This window comes from Petromyzon marinus, chromosome 47 (assembly GCF_048934315.1).
Source record: "Petromyzon marinus isolate PM22_M1 ecotype Great Lakes invasive population chromosome 47, UKy_Petmar_22M1.pri1.0, whole genome shotgun sequence".
In the NCBI taxonomy this organism is placed as follows: domain Eukaryota; kingdom Metazoa; phylum Chordata; class Hyperoartia; order Petromyzontiformes; family Petromyzontidae; genus Petromyzon; species Petromyzon marinus.
Genome location: NC_133713.1, coordinates 10,704,394 through 10,719,011, shown reverse-complemented (window position 1 = coordinate 10,719,011; position 14,618 = coordinate 10,704,394).

Below are 14,618 nucleotides of genomic sequence, written 5' to 3'. Positions count from 1 at the left end.
GGCGACCCATTATTAACCCCCTTTTTAATTTACTTGTTTCCCCCAATGAGCCCCCCCCCCCACCCATCAACATCTTTTTAATGGAGATGTTTTTTTTCACGTGCAGAGAGTGGGCCACGCATCAAGCTGCATGACACACGCTGAGTGATCCGTGTACAGATACTCCACTCATACAATAAGAGACTAAGAGAAGATGGCATTTTATTTCAAAGTGTCCACGCGTCTCCCACCAATCTCAATGCACTTATTAAATATGTTAACACTCTCCTCTGTGTAAGACATGGACCCATCGTTTTCACAATACGTAATCACCTGTTGGGAAGAATGTAATTAAGGGGTGGTTCGAAATCAGTATGGTGTAGATAAATGGATCACCGCCGTATAATGTACAGTCCATTTGCCAATCCACTGCTAGATGATTAAGCGCGGCAGAGCAGTGGATTGTGGCATTGCCCTCTGCTGCCAACCGCTTCGCCCCAAGTCGCCTATGACACACTGGCATGCACGAGCAGTGTCCAGGCTCATCGCCTGCTCATCTTCCGAGATCTAACGAGATTGGGAGAAACCCCAAAGCGGGCACGCACACACGGAGCGGGGGTAACCCTCAAACGCTTTCGCGAAAACAGAGGACAACTTTGAGGACCCTACTTGCTGTACTGCCATCTACTGGCGGGTGGAAGTTGTAAGATCATCTTAGTCCATTGGAAACCTCATTTGCCAGTAACAAAATATGATAATTGGTTTTTCACCCTTTTATCTGGCAACAAAACTGACACCTTTTTTTACAAGGAGTCATGTTTACATTGACCACAATACCTGCGGTCGGAACGCAAACAAAAACAACAACTCTGATAATGTATGCACTGTCCTTGTGCACTGTCCTTGTGCATACATTATCAGAGTTGTTGTTTTTGTTTGCGTTCCGACCGCAGGTATTGTGGTCAATGTAAACATGACTCCTTGTAAAAAAGGTGTCAGTTTTGTTGCCAGATAAAAGGGTGAAAAACCAATTATCATATTTTGTTACTGGCAAATGAGGTTTCCAATGGTGCAAATGCTTACCCCGAGCTCTCATACTCTGATGGCGCATTGCCTTTGAGTTGTGCGCCTTTTAGCGTCTTCTGGTCCAACACCATGTGAGACGAGGCTCTAAAGAAAGCTGTCTCCGGTGTGGACCAATCAATTTCAAGGACAGTGCATATTATTATCAGAGTTGTTTTTTGTTTGCGTTCCGACCGCAGGTATTGTGGTCAATGTAAACATGAATCCTTGCAAAAAAGGTGTCAGTTTTGTTGCCAGATAAAAGGGTGAAAAACCAATTATCATCAACTTAGTTATTCCCACCAACATTTGCCTCCAAAGGGCTACTAGACTCAACGAATGCACGCCACGCACATTTTGTCCCATTGCACGTACACACACGCACGCACATGTATTTACAGCATGCGTATATCTTTGCAGATATATTAATTCGGTGTATTTTTCGGTAAAGTCACGTAGGTAAAAAAATAAAAATGAAAACAACTAAAACAAATCACGACGTTTCGGAGGCAACACAAGCTTCCGTGACTTTACCGAAAGAGCCAAAGAGTATGGATCCTTGCAGTCACGAAAACTTCAAATCTAGACATGTGATATTTTAAAGCCCGACGTATGGCCCAGCTAATGCTAAGTGACAGAGTTTGCTCAGGAAGGGTGATTATGGCTGCGGTGATTTGTGAACGGACTGAGGCCATCAAACTCACTCATCACGGCTGACTGAACCCTGGAAATCAAAGCCAAGGATAAGTTTCACACTTTTTTAGCCAGTGTCTCAGAACTTTAAGCCACTGTTAAACCTAACCCAGAATTGGCAATGTTAAACATAATCCAGAATTGGCAATGTTAAACCTAACGCAGAACTTGAAGGCAATGTTAAACCTAACGCAGAACTTGAAGGCAATGTTAAACCTAACCCAGAACTTGAAGGCAAGAGTAAAACATATCCGCATTCGTGTAAACTCTAAACGTCAGACCACTTTAACTTAGCACGCGATTTGACCAAAATGCCTAGTAGCTGTCGTCCTCATTTAAGACGCGGCCGTTGTTACATTACTTTGAAGATCGTTAATATAATAAATTATTAATAATATATAAATTCGATATGTTCCGGAGCTCGGCCCCGGACAGCTCTGGCTGAATTAAAACCTTGATTATAACCATTATCAAATGGATGACATTCACATTCCCCGTCTTCCTCTCTCTTTCTCTCTCCCTCCACTCTCTCTCTCTCTCCTCTGTCTCTCGTTCCGAACACGAAATCGCTTTCTTTACTCTGTTGTCTGCAGTCAGATTGATGGCTTTTAAAGCGCCAACATTCACGGCTAAGTGCAGATGAGTGACACGGAGAGCGGCTGCGTAAATCACGTGATCGCGCGAGCTCCGCGTTTCTTGACCACGTGGAATAAATCTCCACGATCTATCGAATTTTCGTGCCGCCGCGTGGCCATAACCACGCGGGCCCTTTTCTTTCCTTCGACTGTACGATCACATCACCGCGAAAGCGCCCCGAACCGTGTCGGTTCTCGGAGGCTCAGAGCGGGGACTTAGTAGCCTACCCCGGGTGGGTGAACATCAACGCGGCTTGCCATGGTGCTGTAGTACGTGGTGGGGGCTGCAGAGGATGTGGGTCACAAGATGGCAAGCGCTGAGTGTCACCTCCTTGTACGTCCGGCGGACTTTCTCCGCGTGCTCGGGGTTCCTAGCGCACGAAGCCATTCGCTGATTCATAGAATTGGTCAAACTTCCAAACGTGAACAAATCATGAAGTGTTGAGAGGTCAGCGAAGCTTTCGTGGGTAAATTGGCATTACGTTTTATATTACAAAGAGTCACGCACAGATGAATGTATCATATATATATACACATTTATATACGGAATGATGAATTCAGGTCGTGTGTAGGAGCTATATTAATTGATGTATCGTGAGACTGACAGATGACACAGGCTTCGGGAGGCTTTCATCCAGCAGTAGATAGATCACGGTTGGAGATATATATTTACGACAGTGTTTACGGATAGGTAAGGGTTTACACCAATCAATGCATATGCTCATGCACTGTGCTACGCCGCGTGTACGCAGAATTAGAATTGCAAGGTGACCAGAATAACCCGGGCAAAATCCAGGCCATCTTATTGAGGGTTGATGAGACAATACCGGCACTAGCTATGCATATCAGAATAGCGATCATCATGATGATGAATACCCAACGATAGACGCGTATTGTCAATCGAATAATGTTAATGTTTAACACGTAGGATTTCGCGACCAATATTATTCACGACTCTGGCTCTCGCCTGATGATGCTGGTTGTAATTACCGGCAAAACGTCGTACCCGAATTGTAAATGTTGTGGGTTTACTCTCCATCACACCGTTGTGCTGAACTAGGAACGAATTGGCACATTTTGTTTACGTGACAACCCTTACTAATTGGCTGTGTCGGGTGGTGACAGGTTTAACAACACATTTATATTTACGCGATCTAACCCAAAAAAAAAACCTTCATTATGGAGAACATTGTGAATTGATTGTGCCAAGAGATGTTGTTTTAACAAGTGTTTTCCTTTGAGGCTAATGTTGTGTTCATGATTTTGGTCGTTTTTAACGCAACTGAGAACACGTGTCTGTAATTAACACGTGTTCGATTCGCACGCGAGTTTCCCTGCGCAATCGCAACTTGCGTCTCAATGGCCTCCCCCACCACCACCACCTCTCCTTTCTCCCGGTCAGAAACGAGCACATTCCACGTACGCAATAGTATGTCAGCGCTACCACCGCCGTTCAAGAGTGCTAAGACAAATAAGTGACGTTTTGGGCAGGACACGTCACGACTTTCGATGGGGTGATGACAGACGGAGAAGAAAATTGACATTAGCCAGACGTGGACTGCGACGAGTCCGTGAATACGTGGACCGAGGAGATGTGAGCGACGTGTATGTGTATACACATGTGTGTGTGTGTGCCAACACACACACACATGTGTATGTGTGTTGAAATTATTTCTCACCGTACGCATCCAACCGTGCTATCATCAGTTCACGGTGCAGTGCAGGTGCTGGGTAGATTATTACATCGCAGGATCGTGACAGGTCGTGACAGGTGGCGGCGGCGGCGTCTTGTGAAGGCGTTTTTATCTAGCAGTGGATTGGTCATGGCTGTTAATAATGTTGATGTCACGAAGTGTGATGCAAGAAGATCCACCGACGCATCCACCATGGCCTCGTGAACGCAATTACGCTTTTACGATTACGCAACCGATGCATAAAAACAAAGTCTTCTACTTAAACGCAGGTGTCTTCATAATATATAATAAAACTGTACAATGGCACAGCGTTTAGAAAGTCGTTCTCCATCCACTGCTGGATAACAAGCCTCTCGTCGCTTCTGCCCGCGATCCCGCAATCACCACGTGAGCTCATTTCACCGCTCCGTCTCCGTCCGCCAGCTTGCCCACACTCACTCGACGATGTCTCTCCGATCTTCGTCGATTTTCTTGGTCTCTCTGCCCCTTCGTGCAATGCCAAGCGTTGCTTTGCACGCCACTGCACGGGCTATGGCTCTGTATTCAATTATCGCTTTAAATGTGTTCCGTGTTCTTGATGCGTAGCTGGTAGTTGGCAACGTATACCGATGTACAGCTTTCCTCTTCTTCGCACGTGTGTATGCTGCGTTGCGTTATCAAATCCAGTTTTCTAAAAATCATTCCGATCCTGGCTCTTGTTCGTCTCTTTATTTAATTATATGTTGTATCCTGATGCGTCTTCAGTAAATTGCCCTAGATATATGTGTGCGTCTATGCAAACAATGCACATTCACATTACCGATTTTTGTTTCAATTTATAATTGGTATACAGTATGTATACACACTGGGAATAGTTTATGAGCTCTCATTTAAATGGGATTAATATCATAGTAATGAGTTATACAGCATAAACCAGCAGCATGTAATTGCAGATGGTTTGTTTAACACGTCGGCTTTCGCGACCAATGTCTCCATGATACAGGTTGTTTATGGTTAAACATGCCGGGTTGAACGACACATTTATATTTACGCGATCTAACCCAACAAAAACCTCTATTGTGCAGATATTTTGTATTGTTGTTAGCGGGGCGGAGGGGGGGGGGATAATAAACAACATGGCAAGCGCAATCTTTTTTTAAATAACTCGCTCACGGATGGCGATTCGCACTAAGCCGGCACACGGCTCGTTCGCAAACGATAAACATTTCCCTTCCTCGTCGATGTACCCGCATCACGCACGCTCACAGCCCACTGCGCGCCTCGTATCGCGGGCTGGTGGTGTTCGCTTTGCACAGCGCTCCGATGAATAGGACGTCCAGCTCATGTACAACAACAAAACAACCCACGTCTAACAACGTCGGCAGGCTTTCGCGACCAATAGCATTCACAGTGAAAGCTGTTGTTGGGTTATATCGCGTGAATGTGTCGTAAAACTCCACCAACCGACGCAAGCCAGTAAGGTTTGTCACGTGAACACATTTTGGCTGTGTCGGGTGGTGTAGGTTGGCGACACATTTATATAGTTACGCGATCGAACCCCAAAGACTTTGATTATGAAAACGCGTTAAGTTGGGGATCGTGCTTTCTCGTACACTGGACCCATGGCTTGGAATCCACTTTCCCAGCAAACCTGCGTGCCCAAGCAAACAATTATAAAACTTTTCAGAAGCTTTGCTCGTCATTGTTGTAAGCGGCGCAATGAGAAGGAGCTTTCCGTCTGTCGTCCGTACGGCGGCAGCGTCGCTTTGAAGCCGGCGAGCGGTGGTGCAGTGGTGAACGCGTTTCACTGCCGTGAATTCGACGAGTTTCCTCGAATAAAAGTTCGATTCCCGGCCACGGCTAACACCGTTCGCGAGTTATAACTCCGATTCGGTCTTGGTCAAACCAGCCCCGTCCATCACTTACTCTTACCCAACCCGCGTGGTGAAGTATGGTCGAACAACCTCCATGACCAGATGTGGTAAAGCAACATAACAAAAAATAGTTTTTGTATTCGAATTCGGTATGTATATACACAACATTTCGTTATTTTAAGAATACGAGTCGGTGGTCCTTAATAAGTAATGCCACGGAGCAGTCCTTTAAAGAGGCGCACGCGGATTTGGAGCCGCAGGTTTCCCATCTCCTTGGGGCCATGACGGGCAACGGCGTGTGGGAGGCCTCCATCCAGCAGTGGACTTACACGAGGGCCGTACGAAATGCTGTACGTGCGATTGCACGTGCTGTAGCACATCGTTACCGTGAATCATTATTAGGACTCAACCCCTACACGACGGTGTCATGATCTATAAATCCATCGATGGCACTAATATATGCGTGACAAACGGGACCGCGTGGACGCTGGGAGTGCCAATGCGTCAGAAGGTGCCGAGGCCGCGTTCGTTAAATTATTATTTTTTGCCAACCCGCATGCCCGTGACAACCCACACGGGTTACCACCCCGCGTTCTGGTACAGGCATATCGAGTTTGCAGGTCCATACGGCGCACAGCCGTTTCAATACGGGCACAAAAATATAGATTTGTGTTTCTCCCTTGTGATGGGACTTTGTAGGATGAACGTTGAGATTTATAAGGACACGTGGTGACCAATAAGGTCTGAATTGGTCTGTAATAAGGCAGGGCACTGATAAGGGGTTGACAGGTATGCGACCGTGTTAGTAACCTTCCTTTTAAGAAACAATTAATCGCTCACTTGGTGCTGGCAGCCAGCCACACACACCCCGCATGTAAGCTATACGTAATTAAAAAATATACACAGCACATTTTAAGTTCACGTATTCACTAATTATATCTGACCGGTATATACGCGCCCGTGCTATTGCCCATTAACTTATTATTATAAGCCTGGTCCTGACTTGCCGTCACAACGTGTGCGCCAACTTCACAGTTATTCATCCTGTGTATTGTCATTCATCCTGTGTATTGTCATTCATCCTGTGTATTGTTATTAACACGGTGAGCGCACTTGCTCATCCCCCCCTCATTTAACCAGGTGAGACCCAACTGAGATTCACGATTTAATTTGCGATTTCGCATATGGAGGGCTGCCTGATTGCATTGTTTCGTTAAGTGGCGGAGGTGTGGCGGAGGTGTGGCGAAGTGGTTAAACGCAGTGCGCTACGAACCTGCCAAAACCCGAATTCGAATCCCCGTGGAGACATCAAGACCCAAGAACCACCTCCCTCCACCCCCACCACTAACCCACGTGGTGAAGTATGGAGGCCTTCATCCAGCAGTGGATTGACATGAGGGCCGTATAAAATACTGTGCGTGCAATTGCACGAGCTTCAAACGACACTCTCGTTCTAATCTCATCTTTAAATCCCTAAGCCAGTGGTGGAAATTCCATATTGGCATGGCGGGGTCAGTGTATTCACAGTATCTTCCCACAGTGGCCCTGTGCTCAATGTATCTGCACCCAGATGGACGATCGGCCGAGTGGCGCTCGATACTAATTTCCAAATAAGTAATTTTTTTTAAACTTTTTAAAAAACCACGCTTTAATTAAATGTACCGTACGAGTAATGGCAGAACTCCACGACTCCAGGAAGTGGCCCCGAAGCTTGCCATAACGTAAGTGGCCCCGTGGTCATTTACAGCCAACGTCAGTTGAGCGTGGACAATTAGACCCAAGCCGAAACATAACATATCAAAAATAATGTTTACAAATATTTTATTTTTTATAATACAACATAGTATTGTCATCAGTATGACATAAGTATACCAAGTTTGCAGTCGATACCACATTGGGAAGTGGGTTAAAATTGAGTTACAAGATTTGAGGATACAACAACAACAACAGACAGAGTGAGTTAAATAAAAGCGTGTAATAATAAAAATATATACTGAATACTGGATATTGTATATTAACTAAGGGGTCATGCTACACGTTTGAATAAACAAATGCATCGGCCAGTGTCTATGATACAATTCCATTCTGCGTATGCATCATCAGCCGTGATCAATCCACTGCTGACGGTCTCGTCATACAACAAGCCACCGAGCTGCTTGCACAACGACCCGACTTGGTCGCTCCATCTCCTCTCGGGCGCGTTCCGTCTCCTTGCATCCCTTGCGCGTCGCATGCAACCCGTCTGTGAAGTGGAACGCGCGACTCACAATCGGATGCGCGAGTTGGAGTGGTGGGGGGGGGGGGTCGTTGCTTTGGAGCAGCAAAAGCCCCTCGGCAGACGAACGTGGAATTTCCACCACTGTTCAGGCACCGCAAATGAACAACTGCCAGTGGAATGAGCAGGGCTGACCGCTCCCTTCTACTTCTTCTCTCGTACGGACACTGCTGTACACGCAGTGTGTCGACTACAATTTCACATTCAGGTGGTCAAACCCAGGCAACCGCGTCGCGGAGTGTGTCGCTGCGATGTCTCCTTCGTCGCGTTTTGTGGATCGGGGCCTTTTGCGTCGTTATTCTGTTGTGCACGGTCTGTTCTGGATGAGCGCAGTCGCGCACGGGGGAGTTGTGAATGTTCCTCTTTGTGCCCGGCCGTGAAGGGAATCCAGGTGGGCAACGTGCGCCCTCTGCTGTAGTTGCACGCACGACGCACGCGCACATTTACATGCACGTTGAACCTCTCGCGCGCCGTACGTAGCCAATCGTGCTCCTCAGAGGTGCGGGGGTTGAACTTAAACATAAACTGAACTCTTGCCCATTAATTACCACGCAAAAAAACAAAGATCCCCAGTATAACCTTAAACAGACTGTTGGGGTAAGTGCTGTTCACGAGCACCTGTGAAGGCCGGCACGGCACACGGGGAGGTGGGTGGCCAGCACCATGCCCGGCCGCCTTTGTCTCCCCAGAGGCGATGCTTACACATCGCAAACCAGCTACTCATTTTTTTTAGGCTGAGTCGACCTAGGGGGAGGCCCATGACCGGTTCAGATAATCATCACGGGTGTTGGCCGTGAGTAGGATTCGAACTCGGGTGGCCGGGTCCGTTGCGCCCCGCGCTCATCAGGCTACAACCACCGCCCCCCCCCATCACAGTCGCCTACACAGCGCCTGCGTTTAGTGCGTGACAGTCACCCCCAGCGTCGCGTCCGAGATCAAGGCGCATTCTGGGTTTGTTTGGCCATCTGATGACGAGTCAAGGAATCCATCCAGCAGGTCCGACGTGTGCCCCCGAGTGTCCCCGAGCTCAGCAGAAAGCGCCTTTTGGCCTTTTGATCTTTTTTGGACGTGAAACTCGGTACAAGGCACCTGGGGGTGAGGAGGGGGGGGGCAACTCTTTGGTTGTGTGACAACCAACAGGGAAGGCGCTTTGTCAACATGATAGGCTCTGTGCGTGTATGTGTCGTGGCGTAGCGTGGTTGGCGTGGGTCCTGGCCTAAGGAATGAAATGGGGACGCGCCTTGTCCCCACCCCACCCTCCACTCCTCGCTTCATAGCCCGGCACCTGGGACGACCCCCTGAGCCTGTGGGCCCCGGTGCAGTTGCACCTCCTGCACACTCGAACGCTGACACTACTGTGGGTGTGTGTGCGCGTGCCTGCACTGCATCGTGATCCCAGCAACCTGGGGCTCGGTTGCTGCCCGCAAACACCATCGGTGGGGGGTAGTTGCTGTCGACAAACCGGCGTCGGCCCCTCCTAGGTTGGCTCGGCCTAAAATGATTAACCGTTGCAATTGTGGGCAACATCAGCACGGATAGGTGAATTTGCATTGGAACGTCACATTAACAACAACAACAATCGAGGACATTGAAACGGTTACACTGAGCCATCGAGGATATTAAAACGGTTACACTGAGCCATCGAGGACATTAAAACGGTTACACTGAGCCATCGACGACATTAAAACGGTTACACTGAGCCATCGAGGACACTGAAACGGTTACACTGAGCCATCGAGGACATTAAAACGGTTACACTGAGCCATCGAGGACATTAAAACGGTTAAACTGAGCCATCGAGGACATTAAAACGGTTACACTGAGCCATCGAGGACATTGAAACGGTTACACTGAGCTATCGAGGACATTAAAACGGTTACACTGAGCCATCGAGGACACTGAAACGGTTACATTGAGCCATCGACGACATTAAAACGGTTACACTGAGCCATCGAGGACACTGAAACGGTTACACTGAGCCATCGAGGACATTAAAACGGTTACACTGAGCCATCGAGGACATTGAAACGGTTACACTGAGCCATCGAGGATATTAAAACGGTTACACTGAGCCATCGAGGACATTAAAACGGTTACACTGAGCCATCGACGACATTGAAACGGTTACACTGAGCCATCGAGGACATTAAAACGGTTACACTGAGCCATCGAGGACACTGAAACGGTTACACTGAGCCATCGAGGACATTAAAACGGTTACACTGAGCCATCGAGGACATTAAAACGGTTAAACTGAGCCATCGAGGACATTAAAACGGTTACACTGAGCCATCGAGGACATTGAAACGGTTACACTGAGCTATCGAGGACATTAAAACGGTTACACTGAGCCATCGAGGACACTGAAACGGTTACACTGAGCCATCGACGACATTAAAACGGTTACACTGAGCCATCGAGGACACTGAAACGGTTACACTGAGCCATCGAGGACATTAAAACGGTTACACTGAGCCATCGAGGACATTGAAACGGTTACACTGAGCCATCGAGGACATTAAAACGGTTACACTGAGCCATCGAGGACACTGAAACGGTTACACTGAGCCATCGAGGACATTAAAACGGTTACACTGAGCCATCGAGGACATTAAAACGGTTAAACTGAGCCATCGAGGACATTAAAACGGTTACACTGAGCCATCGAGGACATTGAAACGGTTACACTGAGCTATCGAGGACATTAAAACGGTTACACTGAGCCATCGAGGACACTGAAACGGTTACACTGAGCCATCGACGACATTAAAACGGTTACACTGAGCCATCGAGGACACTGAAACGGTTACACTGAGCCATCGAGGACATTAAAACGGTTACACTGAGCCATCGAGGACATTGAAACGGTTACACTGAGCCATCGAGGACATTAAAACGGTTACACTGAGCCATCGAGGACATTGAAACGGTTACGCTGAGCCATCGAGGACATTAAAACGGTTACACTGAGCCATCGAGGACTTTGAAACGGTTACACTGAGCCATCGAGGACATTAAAACGGTTACACTGAGCCATCGAGGACATTGAAACGGTTACACTGAGCCATCGACGACATTAAAACGGCTACACTGAGCCATCGACGACATTAAAACGGCTACACTAAGCCATCGAGGACATGAAAACGGTTACACTGAGCCATCGAGGACATTAAAACGGTTACACTGAGCTATCGAGGACATTGAAACGGTTACACTGAGCCATCGACGACATTGAAACGGTTACACTGAGCCATCGAGGACATTAAAACGGTTACACTGAGCCATCGAGGACATTGAAACGGTTACACTGAGCTATCGAGGACTTTAAAACGGTTAAACTGAGCCATCGAGGACATTGAAACGGTTACACTGAGCCATCGAGGACATTGAAACGGTTAAACGGAAAAGAATAGCGGTCCCAGTTAGCAACTCAGTTTCTATCGAGATCTGCCAGCCGACATGACCGATTGCGTCTCTTTCAATTTCAATTTCGTACTCGCAAGGCAAGGCTTTCATGACCGATATTAGCCGTGGTTAGATCGTGTTTTGGGTACGATGTCGATTGTGTCTGTAGCCGCCCAGCGCCGGTTTTGCATATAAAAAAAAAACTCTGGGCACATTTGCCCAGATGAGAGCTTAGATCCCTGTTGGTTGGTGGAGAGTTCGTGGCTCTCACTGACTCTACCATACTCACCAATTATGAATTATGTCTTCAACTTATTTATCGCAACACACAAGTACGGAGTGTTATGGACTCCATTGAAAATAAAGAACTCCATGAAGTGAGAAAAAGCAGACACACGTAGAATATTTTACTCGGCGGTGCCCAGAGAAACTCACGTGTCGGGAATCCGCTGAATCTATTACATCCGTTCCCTCAACCACCAACCGGGGCTCTTTCACACGCCATTAATTCATCCTTTATGGACTGCTCTCAGCCGAGACGGCCTCTAATGATGGATTTGGTGCGTTCTTTGCAAAACACTTCTTTGTTCCGCTCACTCGTAATCGGGACGTTTTCATGCAAATCCAACCTCCCGTTTATTTATGAGATGCCAAGGACATATGGACTTGAATAGTAGATGTTTAATGCCCTCTCCAGCGCCCATTTTAATCAACTGTTCACCGTGGCCGGCAATTAAATCACGTGTTGCGGGGTTCACAGCGCAGTGCGCTAACCACTGCGTCACCGCTCCCCTCCCCCCCGGTTTGTCAAAGCAATTCACATTTATGCGCCCCCCCCCCCGCGTTCTCGAGCGCACACGGATATTGTACAGCAACCATAGCGTGACAGAAAGCGTGACTGATCAAGTTGGCACAGAGTCCCGTGTCGAGTCCATGGGAAATGTGACAAGTTCAGCAATGCTGACTTTGGCAAAACGAAGCCATCTTCCCACTTGATCAAAATCCACACCCCTGGAATTGGGTCCTGAACCCTCAGGTCGCTTTTGAACTGTGCACACCGCTGTCCGTTTTCTTCATCACGAGCCATGATCTACCCACTGCTAGACGAATGCGTCTCCCAAGCCGTCGCTTAAGAGCGGTCCACGTGTCGCTCCAAGCGTGCACGTCGACTCCGCGCACCGTCGTGCGCCCTCCACCTTGACTTCACATTGCTGCGTCAATGCTCCCGATCGGTGGGTCACAGCAAGTGACACACGCGGATTCTAGACGTCCTTCTTCAGGCGCATTGGTCGGTACGTTGCTCTTCATCTCCGTTTAATGTTCGACAAAAAAATCTTCTTGGTTCTTTCGGTGAAGTCACGTAGAATGGAAATAAAATAATTAAAATTAAACATAATAAAATTATGTTTTCTTTTTATTATTTAAATAAAACATAATACAATTATAATAAAATAATGTTTTATTTTTATTATTTTATTTCCATTCTACGTGACTTTACCGAAAGAACCAAGAAGATGAATCCCTGCAGTCACGAAAGCTTTAAATCGAAATTTAGTTCGACAAAAAGTTCAACCTTTTTTTTTTTAACAGGAGGCGTCTTCTGGCGCCTCCAACAAGGTTCCAAAAAGCATCGGACAAAAGGAGACATCCAGAGCCGGCACAGAAAACCCAGCTGAGGTGGATGATGATGATGCTGGTGATGGGTGGGTGGAGGGGGGAGAATAGGTGCTGAATGAACGCCTTGTAAGGGCTTCTGTGCGCAGCCCCTTGCTCCCAACGCAGCACTCATAAGTGATGCCGCATAAAGACACTCAAATGGGTTCCACTGTGGAGGAGAAATCTGATGAGTCCACATCCAAAACACTGAAGCCGGATATTTTAAAAAAAAATCCTCGATCGTATGCACGACCCGTTGCTGTGGACACAGGGCACGTGGAGTGGTTCAGCATCCTGTGTCCCAACTGGAGGCGTTGTGAGCTTCTCTCCTCTACTGCCCCCCCCCCCCCACCACCACCCACCACCCCCTCATTTGAAACTCCCTTTCCTCTCTTGCATCGGGGAGTCCTGGCAATCCTTCGGCATCTCATACGGTGACTACTTTTGGTTCCCGCGAGGTCGCTTTGTGACTTGGCAAGAGCGGCATTTGAACGACACCGCGGAGATCGCATTTCGCACAGTGGGCCGAGGGTGGCACCTGAGATCCAGCGTCACCGGTCAACACGGTGACTCCCACCACCCCCAACTCCTGTACGAGTCCAGGCTCAAGATCTCCCCGACTTATTTTCGCCTCGGTCTCTCTCTAAATATTGCTCCCCCCCCCCCTCCCCCCGGGTTTCTTCTTCTCCGTGTGGATGATGTTGCGTGTTGAACTTCTTTCGCACCGTGCACAGCCAACTGTGCTAATCGGAGGTGCGGCGGGGTGAGGAAGGGCACCAAACTAAACACGAAAAGCAGTTCTAAAGAAATGCGTTTTCAATCTAGATGATTTTTTAAAGTGCACAGCTCCAGTGGCTTCCGAATATCGGAAGAGCGCGTTCCAGACGGCCGCAGAAGCGCATCTGAAAGCGCGCGACGTCGACGGAGATCAACAACTGAAGCAATTGGCGGGACCCCGGGGGGGTCCCATCACTGCCCCGGGGTGGGAAAAACCTTCGTAGCGACACACGAGTCTTGCTGCCTTACCAACAACAACAAAACTAGCGGTCAATCGATTGGCCTCGTCGAGAGCTACTCGGGGCACTAAGTTTCGTAAAAAGTTACAAAAAAATTACATAAACACGTTAAATTCACTGCCTGGGGGGTCGGAGTCCGTCCGGTGTCCTTGCGGGATCACGAGTGGGCGGACTGAAAAATAATAATTATTGAGCTGATTTTTGCGGGACCCCGGGGTCCCGCAAAATGATTCAACTGTCATTTAACATCGAGCTGGTTGAGCCAGATAATTGCATCAGGAGTAGCGGAGTGGTGCATCGCCGGTGATGGCTTCTTCGTATTTGGCAATCGGGCACCGAATCGTAAAATG